The sequence below is a fragment of the Condylostylus longicornis genome, unplaced genomic scaffold (genome assembly GCF_029603195.1).
Source record: "Condylostylus longicornis isolate FDR11 unplaced genomic scaffold, ASM2960319v2 ptg000031l, whole genome shotgun sequence".
NCBI classification, from domain to species: domain Eukaryota; kingdom Metazoa; phylum Arthropoda; class Insecta; order Diptera; family Dolichopodidae; genus Condylostylus; species Condylostylus longicornis.
Genome location: NW_026578000.1, coordinates 1,743,969 through 1,758,963, shown reverse-complemented (window position 1 = coordinate 1,758,963; position 14,995 = coordinate 1,743,969).

Sequence of the window (14,995 nt, the reverse complement as noted above, 5' to 3'; positions counted from 1 at the left end):
AAGCATTGATTTGTGGTTGATTTATTCTTTCGAAAACCATATTGGTATTCTGTTGAAATTTCTTCGGCTTCATCGTTAATACGAACATACAGAATATTCGTAAAAATTTTATATGCTGTATTCAGTAGAGTAATTCCTCGATAATTTTTACAGTCTTTCTTGTCGCCCTTTTTATGTACAGGAAATATTATGCTATTATTCCATGTGTTTGGAAGATTTTCGTGTCTCCAAATCAATAGAATAAGCTCGTTTATTTTCTCATGCAGCCCCTGTCCGCCATATTTCAATAGCTCCGCTGTTATGGAATCTTCTCCACCTGCCTTGTTGTTTCTAAGCCTACTAATCGCGATTTTTGTCTCTTCTATTGTTGGTTCTTCAATTGTATTTTCAACGCTGCATAGTGCTTCAAAATTTTCGTTAGATTCAGTTCTATTTGTATTTTTAAACAAATCATTGAAATGTTCTTTCCATCTCTCTAAAATTTTTCCTTCGTCAACTAAAACTTTATTTTCATTATTTTTGCATACATTTAACCGTGGCTGATATGGGGTAGATTGATATTTTATATCTCTATAAAAATCCCTTATGTGGTTCCTAGAGTTTTGCTCAATTTTTTCGATTTTTGCGTTAAGTGACTCTCTCTTCTTCCTTCTTATAACTTTCTTTGCTTCTTTTCTTATGTGGATATTACGACAACGTATAATTACACAATATTTTTGTTATAATAATGGCCGCCAAAATTTTACTTTAAAGCTTTAACTCTGGGACTAATGTTATACATTATTCTAATTGCAGTAAATAAGCGTTTTTTTTTTAAATTCAAAAATAATCACATGAAATGGAGAGTAAAAAGTAATGAAAAAATTTCGTATTTTTTTCCGAAACTTTTATATTTTATCATAAAAAATATTTTTGTACTTCGTTTATTGAAATTCTTAAAAAAAAGAAATTAATATTATTTTTTTTTCTTTAGTTAAAATATGCAATTTTTATTTGAACCGTACATAAATATTTGAAAAATGAAAACTGAAGAGAAAAATGAAAATTTTATTTTTAAAACTTTTAAAAATTAAATTCTTAAAAATGATTATATAAAGCCACATCAAGGTAATCTTTCACATTTGTGAATTTGAGTGAAAAAAAAACAAGAAGGTAGAAACTGGATCGTAAAAGAGAAATTTGGAAACCAAAGCGAAAATTAAAAGGAAATTCTTCACCTCCAAAAAATTTTTTTTCGAAGTTTTTTGAAGTTTTAACAAGACATCAAGAATACATACATAGTTTGCTTATAAGGGAATAACTTAAAAAAAAGAAATAAAAAAACCGAAACTTGTTTATTGCAAAATAGCACATTTGATGTCAAACACAAAAATCTTTTATCAATTTAAATCCAGAGTTTATACATTTAAATACCCTCAATAAGGTTGAAATAATTTTCTGACAATTTTGCATATATTTAGGGGTAATGAATTAAATTTTTGAATTAATTATATTTCAAATTAATTTATTGATAGGATATAATTTTGGTAAAAGAGGATGTTTGATGTTACATTTTTGTTTTTATAAAATGTTGATAAGGTTTGTAGTGTCATAGTTAATAGTAAATAAAAAATCGACATTTTGCATACTTATAGGGATGGTAACACAGAATTTGTTCCAATAAAAATTTTTTAAAAAATTAAAATATTTAAAAAATTAGCGGATAAAAAACTGGTTTAAAATAATGCTGTCAATTTGAAGCATCTGTTCGATAACTTGGCGCTTGCAAATTACAAAAAAAAAAAGCAAAACAAAACTTACAAATTGCTTTTGGTTTGAATAAACTAGCATAGAATAATATATTTACGAAATTTACATATAAATTTCATTCTTTTTTGTATTGAGCTATTTTGTATCCAAAAGTAGGCGAACAGACAGACTGAAATTAATAGGAACAATTTTTTCAAAATTTTTTCTGAAATATGCCGAAACTAATCCTAAAAAATGGGTAAAAAAAAACTTGTTTTTGTTTTTTTCAATTTCTCCTTTTGCATTTGGTGGAATTTTAGTACATTTTTTCTTTACGCCCGGGAATGTGCAGCATAAGTTGAAATTTTTTTTCTCAATTTTTTTTCTTATTTTCTATTTGAAATTCATTCTTCCTGTTTTTGCCATGTCTACAAATTTAATTTTTTGTGTAACAGCTATTTGTCTGACTGGGTTCACTCATAAATATTAAAGGTTAGTTTTTTTTTCTTCAGCAAAAGTTTTTTTCTTTTTTTGATAGCCATTTTTGATGAAATTTTTAAAATTGAATTGAGAATATTATTAGCAGATTGTTTTGAAAGTTTTCTTAAAGAAGTTAGACATGTTAATTGTGTTATTTAAAATTTAACTATGGTAGCGTATTTCAATTTCCTTTTGAATACACATTAGAGGATCTAAAATGCTTTTTAAAGAGAAAATGGTAAATTTAACATGTTATTTAAAAGATAACTCTTTCTGGCATTTAGAAATATAATATCAATTTAAATGCATTATTTCCGGCGTTCTGAAGAGTCTGAATTGAACATAATAATAATATCATAGCCTAAATATGCATATATTATTCAAAATCTATATTTATTATATTTATAATTAAATAAGGTGTTCAAAGTAAAATTTATACTTAATTTTGAATCAACTGCTTTACAAATTAAAATTAAATATGCTTAGTAGGGGGTTCTTTTATGATATTTCGTTTGAGATTATAATTAAAGTTTTCACAATCAAGAATTCATTGTAAAAAGTTTTTAATTGCATTTTCAAAATTTTGCCTAGAAACAGACATTTTTATTATAAAATACCTTTATATTATATAAATTATATAAATGAACTTATTGTAGGAAATAAGATTATTAACACTTTAACTTTATTTAAATTCTTAATTTCGAAGCCAAACTACAAAATACCAAAATATCCTTTTTAAATTGGAATATAAACTTTTTGATTTTATATATTTTTACTATTTATATTATTTAATGCTGTATAAAAGACATGCAGTCGGTTGGAACTTTTAAAATTATTTTAAAAATAAGTAAAATGGAAAGTGAAAATATTTTTAAAAAATTTATTTAAATTTTTATTTATAAATTATAAATATAGTTTTTAAAAAGAAACCAAGACTTGGTATAAAATTACTTTGGTTAGAAAAATTTTAGTTCGAATTTTCACCAACCGCATACTAAATGGAGGGTTATGTTATGGTATCAAAATTTCGTATATCGAGTTTTCGATAGAAACACATTTCTTTGACCTATTTAAATATCCTATTTTTATCGAGACATCGAGGTGCCGCATTGACGACATTTCTTGAAATTTAATATTTGAGGAGTTCTTTTTACTACTGGGAGTAACTGACGAAAAAATCAGGGAATTCTGATAGCATAAAAGGAATTTCTAGTAAGCAAAGTTTTAAAATTTATTCTTAAAATTTAAAAGAAATTTTTAAAAATTACTTTCATATTCTTATGCAGGACTTTCACTAAATTCAATTATGTACAGAAGATTTATTTAAAAGTAAATTATGGTTAATTTTAAGTTTTTCTGTAAAAAGTTTTAATTTATGTATATAACAAGGAAATTAGTGACAACTTGAACTTAATGGAAATAAAATATTTTTTATACTCGTATTTAATTAAAATGTTCTTAATTAATGAAATGGAAGAAATTTTTATTGTGGTTTTTGATAAATATTATTAATAAATATTATTTAATAAATATTATTAATTTTGGGTAAAATTAGAAACATTTTTGAATTAATATTAGAATTTTGTTTAAAATTTTATAAAAATAAACTTTTAATATCCTTGTTTGTTACCCTTAAAATCAAATTAAATGCTTAAGCTTTTTTTTTATTATTTCGACCTTGAAAATAATGGCATATAGCTACCGAGTTTCTTGGAATTTTCTTAGATTTTTCGCATCTTAAAACGTATAAAATTTTAGTGTATTTATAATTCATATAAATTGCTCTTATGAAAATTATAAATAGAATTCCAAGAAGGTTAAACATTTTTTAAAAATATTTATAAGTTTTATGATGTGGTTTTAGAAATTTTAATGTTTTGGTATTTGTCGTAAAACAATACAATATATTTTTATTCTTTTCACCTTATTGATTTATACACGTCCGTCCACCCGTTCGATCGTCCGATAATAAGTTTTTATTTACTCGTCCAAGCGACTCAATCCGACCCCTATCCAAACCAGCCAACCTCCCTGGCGAAGTTCTAAAAAGCCGCGTAAGAAAGCGGCCAAAGTATACTCCTTGTACTGCAGAGACACCTCCACTTGCGTGACCACCGGGTGCAGCGCCGTCTCCACAAATCTCCCTTTTCTGTAGGCATGCTGGTCATTTGACAGACCCGACTCCCTTTCCTCACTCCTTATATATTTTTCCACTAGTCCCTCCATGGTCCTCAGCACAAAAGACGAGAAACTGATTGGCCAGAAATCCCTCGCGCTGACATAACCATTCCTACCAGGCTTCGGCACAAAAACCGTCCTTACCTCTCTTCATTTTCTATAGGGACATACCCCATATACAGGCAGCTACGAAAAATTACCACCAACAAATCAATGATCACTCTCGGTGTCCTCCGCAGCATAATAAGCCACACCCCATCCGTACCAGGAGACTTGTAAAGTCCAAAAGACTTGATAGATCACTGTATCCTCTCCCCCGTAAAAATTTCTTTACCCAAAACTCGTACGGTCTCCGTTCCTCTCCTCGGAACCCCCCTGGAAACTAAACCTGGAAAGTGAGCCCACAGCAGCTCCTCAAGCGTTTCTATACTAGAGCCAGCCCAAGTACCATCATCTTTTAACAAAACCAGGTACCAGAGGCTCCCCCGATAGTAGCTTCGTTAATATTGCAATGACCGTAAATTTAACCCAATTTGTTCTTCTTGGGTTCCTTTATGATAAGATATATATTGTCTCGAACTGCATCGTGAAGAGAGTCCAAGCATGGTCCGAAAAGGACTTCTTGTGGAACATTCTTTATTTTTCGATAAAACAATTGTTTGTTTTAAGTGTTATGTTTTAGACATCTTCCCAGCCAAATCATCAATCAGCTTGGACATCAAAGCTATTTGTGTTGAGAAAAGTAAAAGTGGGAGTTCTACCCTTATACTACTGTTTAAGATAAAATCATATTAAGACTCCCCTCTTTCGTTTGTCACTGAGCTCACCCAGGGTATGTTTCTACTATTTGCATCACAATCAATCATGAAGCTGACTGTGACTTTCCAACTACGTTAGCGACTTCCGGCGGTGGAGCAGTTCTATATTGGGCTATAAAGGCCGAGAGAACAGAGCAGAGTTCTGCTGTTTTCTTCCTTTCTTGGCTTTACCGCCCTGAAATCCTCTATTCTTACCTGTCTCTCATTCTACTATCTTGTAACAGAGGTTACACCTGTGCACTCAGAGCTTTCCAAACACCATCAGGTTATCCGAGGCGAGCTTCGAATTCTAGAGATTAATCTGGATTACCTTAATTTCCGACATCGGTTCTTTTTGTTCAGGCAGCTAGCTTGTCTTTACAAAAACATCCCATCTCAGAATCGCGTTGCGAGGGACTTTTAGTTAAGCATACCCCAAGGTGGTAGTGTACTAGCTCATTCATTTTTCTTTTCTAAGCCTGATGTACAATCGTTCCAACTATGGATACTTGCGGCATTGCTATCCTTGATCTCTTGGCCTCTTGAGCATGTTTTTCATCAACCTAAGACCAGTTAAGTTTCATGTTCTCCCATATTAGGAATTTGGAGGAAAATTCAGACTCATCAATTACTTTCTGGTATTTAATTATATCCTCAGTATCCATTTCGCAGAGGCTCCCCTTAGCCTAAGCTCCGCTCCTTCGAATTTTTTGCATTTGGAACTATTTTGATTCCCTCGGTTTTCAGTTTGTGTTGTCGTTTTGACAAAGATGTGGCCAAACGACAGCATCCGTCGGCATTGCTCTCGAGTTCATTAATCGTGGTCAGCTTCCTTACCACGATAAAGTGTAGCTCTCCCGAGAAAGTAAAATATATTTTTTTAAATCCAGTAATTATATATAATAAAAAAGTTTATATATACGTTAATTAAAAAGAACTATTAAATTTTAAGTTTGTAACATTTTTTCTTATTCCTGCACTTGCATCCACCTATTATATACGTACGTATTCATTTACAAACTATGTTTAACCACTAAAACCAAATATATTTAGTAAATTTTATACATTTTTCATAAAATATTTTAATTTTTTTATTGTAATTATTTAATTTATTTATCAACATTAGTTTTAAAAATAATAATATGCAATTTTTGTAAAATATTACATGTCTTTAAATATTTTTTAATTAAATATAAAAATTTACTATTTTTTTTTTAATTTTAATTAAAATAAGTAAGGTAACTAGAATTGAATGGTACATTTAACAGCAATATAAAACTTGAAAATAAAAATAATGGAAAAATATCTAGTATTTCATCAAAATATATTTTTTACATTTGAATAAAAAAGTGGGGTAGTACTCGTATCTATTATCTATTATGTGGTTATATACAAATGTTATAATGTGCATTTACGTACGTAATTTATATAATTCTTGAGTAATTGCAAATTATTTTTAATAAATAAAAAACTAAAAGTAAATAATATAATTTTTATAATAGTTTATATTTTACCACAGATTTTTTAATTTTAAACATGTGAATGAAAATATTATTTTAATAAATTTGATATTTTATGAAATATTAATAAATTTTTATTATTTTTTTTAAGAAAGTATTTTAAACACATTGTTATCATATATATAATGTATAAGAAGTTTAATTCAACTTACTATAAATTAATTTTTTGAAAATATCATATATTATTCAACTTTTCAATTTATTATCTTAAAATAATTAAGATATCGAATTTGTTCAAGGTAGTATATTGGGTCCAACGTTGTACCTGCTTTACACGAGTGATTTGTCAAAAATAGAAAATGCTACGATTTTGACGACTCGACAAAAAAATTACGGGAGGTAATTAACAAAATAAGCCAGTGGACTAGAGATTGGAAGGTGAAGGTGAAAGAAGCAAAATCGGTTCACATATACTTCACCAAAATAGTGAATACACCACAAATTAACGTAAGTGGAACGAAGGTAGCGATCCATAACTCAGCAAAATACCTAGGAATGACTTTAGATGTCAAGCTAAGGTGGAAAGAGCATATAAAGAAGAAACACATAGAATTAGAAAATAAATAAAGAGGAAATTATTGGATCCTAGGTCGTAAATCCAATTTGGCACTTGATTATAAGATATTAATTTATAACCAAATCATTAAACCAATTTGGCGATATGGCATTCAACTGTGGGGTTGTACCAAGAAGACTCACATTAACAAAATTCAAACCTTCCAGAATAAAGTTCTACGAGGCATGGTAAATGCGCCATGGTATATACGTAACAGTGATATCCACAGGGACTTAGGAATTCCTTTGGTTGTGGATGAAATTGCGAGTTGTGCTACAAAGAGCCGTCTTTCTTCGTCTTTGAGATTTTTTCACCTAGTAGAAAAAAAAAAATATCGAATTTGTTGTTGAAATTTTAATAAATAAAGTTAAAAAATAAGGAATTTTCAATATTAGATAAAAGTTACGATAATTGAAAGACTTTTTCGAATCAAATGGACGGGGAGAATTACATGTTTAAAGAAATCACAACAGATGTGTCTGACACAACAGGTGGTATTCTGATTCCTATACGAGTATACGAGTTATACATTTTTATACAAGTGATTTGTCAGGATTGGTGAATGTAACTGTGGATACATTTGCTAACGATATTATTGCAATATTTGCAGTCAACCCCTATATTATAATTTACATCTCAACAAGGGAAAAAATAATTTAGAAATCAAATATAAGGAAAATTATTGACTTTTAACAAAGTTTTGATATATAAACAAGTAATTAATCCTAAATGGATGCATGGTGTACAGTTATCAGATTGTTGTAAGCAAACACACATTAAACAAATACAGACTTTCCAAAACAATCTACTTTGTAATAAGATGACCGCTCAATAGTGATTGTCATAGAAATTTTGGTGTCCCAGAAGTAGGTAATGAAATAAAAGGCTTGTTTGGAGCAGTATGTAAACATTGAGTCTTCTGAATTTATGGAGGGAAGGGTTATGAAAGAAAGATTGAAATGAACGAGATTTCTTAATTTAGCCTAAAATTCTAGGACAAGTTATGACCACTCAAGTGCATTTTAAATTGGATTGAAATCCCCCGTTACTGATAGGTCTGACGATAAGTTCTAGTTCACCTATCTTTGTCTCTCAATGATTTTTAAATTGGATGTTTATCATAAAAATATGAGGTCGAATGTAGCAGAAAATTTATTTTACCCAACTACGTCTTTAGTTCAGCTACTCTTCCATATCGTTGATATAGTTGGGAATTTTGTATATGTTTAAAGTATGTTTACTTTAAAGGAACTCTAAAATAATTCGATAGTTTGCAAATAAGGAAGAATGTAAAATATGTAGTGTGATGCCATTAGAGTTTTGATTGAAATTTCAAACTATAGCAGGCTTTTTCATTTTATATACATATTACAAGACTACCAATTACAATTTTAATATAGTAGATATGTAGTTATATAACTACAAACTTTTTTACATTTCATGTGTTAACATACTCATATACATATAATTAATAAATATATTTTTGCATACATATGTATATTTATTAAGTACATTACATATTGATTTTACTAAGTATATACTAATTTTACAAATTAACATAAAATTATGGTTTAAAACCTCAATAGATATAGACCTTTGATTATTTACTTAAAAATTTGTAAAATTTATTTTCTTATTACATATTCTCTTACACATATACATACATATACATACATGGGCAATTTTGATAAAACCACAAATATGTACGTAAACAAATTGTGTTTTTAAAATGCAATTCAATGCAATTTAAATGCACTTTGTTATTTTTTTATCTCTGAATCCATCATTCAAGGGTTAGTTGTACATATTATATGTACGCACATATATCTATATATTTGTGAATTGTATGCAAATTGTTGAAAAGAAAGTATTGGCATACTTGAAAAGAAAAGTATATAACGATTGTTCGATTGATGTAAATAGCTATACAAAAAAAAGAATAAATGAAAAAAAAAAAAACATTCTTCATTTAAAATGTAAATATTTACAGGAATTAAAAATAATATACATAACATTGGAATAAAAGTACAAGTGTAAAAATACGAGCCTCTAAAGTAAAGTTAAAGGAGGACATTTATTGAAAATATTTTGTTGGAAATGCTATCAATAACATTTTTGTGTTCTACAATCCAATCTGATAAATGTTGTTAGCGAAATTGCAGTAGACTCTCAATGAAATACTCATAGTGTACTCAATAAAAAGAGTAGAAATTTGTACTTCCAACTATTCTTTTAATTTAAATAATTCATCATAAAATCGCTGAATAAAATTGAAGATTTTCACCCGATCAAATTTAAAATTAAACATAAATCATAGGAATTTAACGTTTAGCCATAAGAAATGCCCTAAAGAAATCCAATTGACGAACTCCTGAATGAATTGATATATCTATAAACGCCAAATATAACTTACCTTCAAAATTTTGATTTCCTTTAAACCAGAGATGGTGATCGATATGTGCGTATACTAAAAGTACTTTTTGCTTATGGATCTATATACTACTTATATTTATACAGAAAAAATCAATAATAATATTGATGTAGCGACCTCTACTGATAACCTGGCAAAACCCAGCGTATATTTTTGAAGAAACAAGATTTCGATCCATAATTTTTTTTTTTTTTATTAAAAAATTCGCTGATATTTCTTTTCAAATGGGATTGTTTTGTTTTTTAACACACCAGTTCAAGCAAATTTGAAAGTAAATTTGAAGGAGTTGGTTGTGTTATTTAAACGCTTGTCAAATTCTGATAATTTATCAGAATATACTGATAATGTATACAGAAAAGTCTAACTTTACAATTAATCTGGCAGTTATCTCAATTGCAAATTGAACCTAAGGAGAAAAACAATCAACTAAACTCTTAATATGAAATTAAAAATAACACTTAATTAATCAAATATCATTGTAGTCAGTCAATCATCTGACTCTTACTGACTATAGATATAGGGAAGTGATTTTGTTAATTAACAAATTTTCTTTGAGATGAGGATGGGTTCATTAAAGGTTAATACTACAATAAATTTATATATAACTTTTATTTCAAATAATAATATTTTTTTTAATATTTTAAAGTCTTCTTTTTATATTATACAATTTATGTAAATAAAATGATTGATAAAATATTGTGGGGAATATTGTGTACAATATATTATATTGAAATTTAACAGAGTGTAAAACTATTTAAGATAACTATAAAAAATATTTACTATTTATATATGCATGTATGTGATTGGGTTAATATATTTGTATAAAAAATATTTAAGAAAAAAAAAAAGTCAACAACACCTACAATTTAAAAAAACACACACACTATTTATTTGACTTCACGTTCTACTTTGTCGATGATGGGGCGAGGATAGTAACTAAATACACATACAATGCACTCGTATCTTTTAAGTATAAACAGGATATTGACACAGGATAAAAAAAAAAATTTATATAGGAATATGTAAATAATTTTCATTCATCTCTATTATGTACATTTGAATGGTGTGGAACAAGAGTGCATATTCTTTTTGTGGGGTTTTATTATATCGATTAGACTTTAATTAGAATACAGACATAAGTAGTTTGAGTTTTTTTCATCATGATCTCAATTCATTATGCATGTGAGTATAATGTTTACCTTTTTGTTTTGTTCATTGTGAATAGATCATGAGATTGTCAGAGAATATATAAAATTTATTTTCTGTAAAATGAATTTTTGTTAAGGAATATGTAGTATTTACATATTATATTATGTAAGTAAATGCATTCGAAAATGTATGTATAACAATACAACTATATGAATCACCATTACGATAATCTTTTTAAATATTTTGATTTTTATTGTTGATTATATGAGGGACATTTTTTTTGTAATGAACTCTTCATATAGATTGTAGATTTGTATAAAGGGGGCAACAGTGTACCGCGACCACGTATAAGGATCTATTGTATCGCCACGTGTAAGGATCGCCCCCATCCGAGATTCACCCTCCTGATGAACTCAAGCAACTTGTGAGAACCAGAAGACCGTTACTTCTCCACCGTTAGAGGAAAGCACCGCAGCACCTCCCCTCTTCTATGAGCAAGAGCACCACACTTCCCCAGGAGGTGCACCGAGGTCTCTCCATACTCCCCACAGAATCTACAAGTATCCTCATTTTCCAGACTCGGCCAACTGAGGTGTCCCCTAAGCCTCATATATAATTATAGCAAAACTCTTCATATATAACTATAGCAAAAATTTTCATATATAATGTAAACAACTCGTTTAGCAGTAGTATTTGTTTATGGTTCTGATGACTGTCTTTTTTTTAGTAAATTTCTGTATTACGTATGCAATTCGACTCTTCTGTGGTATATTTTGGTGGATGGCTTAATCGTTGCCGTCAGGATCTTTGAGGCTAGGTTTACGAGGTGACATTTGTCATCCGAATCAAATTTGAGAGCACGATTTCTTCTACAACATAATGTAAGGGCTGTGGAGGGGTGGTGCTTTTTTTTTTCTACGTCTATATAAAACATAATTCCCAGCCAAAGCACATCGAAAAGGTCTGTAACCAAGTATTGAATAACTATGCTATTTCAAATCGAATACATTTATTTCGTGAACGGATCATATTTATAGGAAACTTAACAGGAAATTCATAATAACTTTTAAGAATTTTCATTGGAATTGCTACACAATATGAAATCCTTTAAAATCTTTTACATATTTAAATTTAATTGAGCTCTGATTTTTGTTGTTTATTTTCGTTCAATTTTCATATTTCTTTTTTTTTTTTTTTTGTTTTTAACATAATTGCGCCAATCATTTAATTGAAAATTGTAATTATTTAAAATTAAGAACATTTGAGAGAAGATAATAAAAGTGAAAAAGTGATAATTTATGATAACGATGAAAATTTAAATTGACATTTACTTTTTATGTGTTTGTATGATGAGTATGATGTGCTGATAATTTTATTATAGTGAAGTGATTGAATTTATATACGATAATTATTCATATTTTTCGATTATATTATGATTTATTTGGTAATATGTACAAATTATGAAATGTGATTTTTTTTTTTCCATTTTTTTTTCATATTTGTATAACATTATACAAATTAATATACAAGTGTATTTGTATATTTTGAATCATTTATTCAGTGTATGTGTTACATAATAGGTATTCTAATATACAGGATTGAAGAGGCGATTTTTTTGTTAGTAATTTAACTATATTAGTAGTTTAGCTTTTGCGGGTCCTAGTATGAAGTATGGGATTCATGAGCCAATGACGCGTATGTTGTGCGAAATTAACTTGTATTCGTCAATTTTTTGTATTACTATAAGTGCGGACGGTACTTAATGCCTGACTCTATAAAGTGGCATTGATTCATTCAAATCAATTTGGGATGAAATTTTTACTAAGATTTTGTTAAAGCTTAAATTATTTTAAAATTTCCAATAGAATAAATGCAATATTAAATGATTCATTATTCATTTAATGCAATAAAAATTTTTTTTTATTAGAAATCAGTTTCGCAGTATATAACAATAGTTATATAATTTTAATTTACATAAATATATATATGAAGTGGTGTAACAATAACAATATTTCAATGTAGAAACTATATTTTCTTTTCAAGACGTATCAATTTAAAAGATTCCTGAATATGTTAAAAAGGATAACAAGGAATGAAGAAAACAAGTTAAAAAATAAGAAGAACTTTTTAAAAGTGTCATTTATATTAAAAGATTTTATGCTTATATACACGTATTTGGAAAGTAGAAGTTTCTTCAGTATAATTTTTTTTTTGTTTTAAATTCGATTGCGGTCATAGTCTGATGAATACTTTTAGGTTTATTATATTAAAAGAACTCACTTATTACTTATTGAAATTTTGTGGCAATTTTACAAAAAATAAAAAGAAGAAGAAAATTTAATTAATTATTTTAAGTTTTGAAGGAAAATATGTGAAAATGTTAAGTATTCTTATTGTAAGAGAATTTTAATTATTTTCTTAAAAATTTATTGGTAATTTTTAAGTTATTTAAAAAGAAAAACAATTAATTTAATAAATTTTGTTTTGAAATTCTGTATTCTATTTTTATGTGTAGTTGTGTAATTTTATATAAATTTTTTTAAATTTAAATTACTTTAAGGGCTTGAGAATTACGTATACAGAATTAGTTTTTGGGATTTCTATTAATATTAAATAATTAAAATAATTATTAATTAAATTTAATTAATTAGATATCTAACATAATTATTTTGCTAATACATATTAATCATTGTAGAAATTAATGAACGAAGGTATTTTATGCGTGGTTTGAGAAGATGTTTGTAAATTATCATTAAAATATGAACAGCATATTTCTTTGAACACTTACATGTACATTGATGTAATGTAGATGGCTATTATTCATGTCAAGAGTTCTTATATTTTACAACTTCCCGAAAATTTTGTAGAAATTACAATCAGGCAAGGATCCAAAATATAATACTAAATAAATTTACGTATAGTTTTCACAACGAAATCTAATAAGAAAATGTTTTAATAATCTTTAATATACTTTTTGGAAATATTCAAGAATTCTCTAATTAACATAGGAATATATGTATATGCATATATAAAAAATAGCAACCATTTTATTATTGTTCATGCTAAATTGGCATAAAGTTCGCCTCTACTGAAATTACTATGGGAATAGAATTTTTCTTTTTGCTTTTATTCTGTACTATTTTATTAGACCGCACATCGCAAAAATTCTAAATTGGTATACGTATATAAAACTATAATCTCTTTTAATATAATGTTTCTATATAATAATTAAATTTTAATATAAGAATTTAAAAGAAAATAATTACAACGAAAAACGATAATTATTTTCCATTTCTCCGTTTTTTTAGTCGAATTCGCAATTTTCGTATTCATTTTTTGTTATTTTGTAAAAAGTAGTGATTAAGCAAAATTATAATTTTTTTTTTTATACGAAAAATTTTTGTAAACTCTGAATGCTATAACACAGGGTGAAAAAGAGATGAAAATAAAAATTCCAGATATAAAATCAAGAAAATAATTTTTTTTTTGTTGTTTTCATGTTTTTTTTTTTTCATTAAAAATTTTCACTCATTAAATTATCTCTCTAAAAAATTCAAATGAAAAATTTTCACTTGAAATGGTAGACGCAATTAAATTCTGTCATTAACAGAATTAAGAGAGTTGAAAGTAATTACCGGCATAAAACCGCATTGCATATTTAGTTTGCATGCCTAGTGTTGTACCGTATTTTTGTTGTCATAGACACATCATCATCGTCATCGTCATCAGTATTATTATTATTATAAAAATGGTTATTACTCTAGGAAATGAAAGAGAATAGTATAGTTATATGTACATATAAGTAAGTACTTACATTCTATGCTAGAAAAAAACGTATATGAATGAAATAAAATCAAAATTAAATTTTTTTTTTATAATATTTGAATAAATGCAGTATAACTGTTTATAAAATCTATTTTATAACAGATTTACGTTGCTTTGTTATTTACTATATAGATAGTAAAATAGTAGCTTTTATTTTTCTTCGAGATTTTTATAGTTTAAAAAATTATCCTTAATGCTATTTTTTCTCAATTTCAGATATTCTGTATGATTATTTACAGACTACAATAATTAAAAATAAAAAGAAAATTTCATATTGTAATTTTTTTTTTTTACCAACATGGCAACCAATATTTATTTCCGTTTTTTAAAT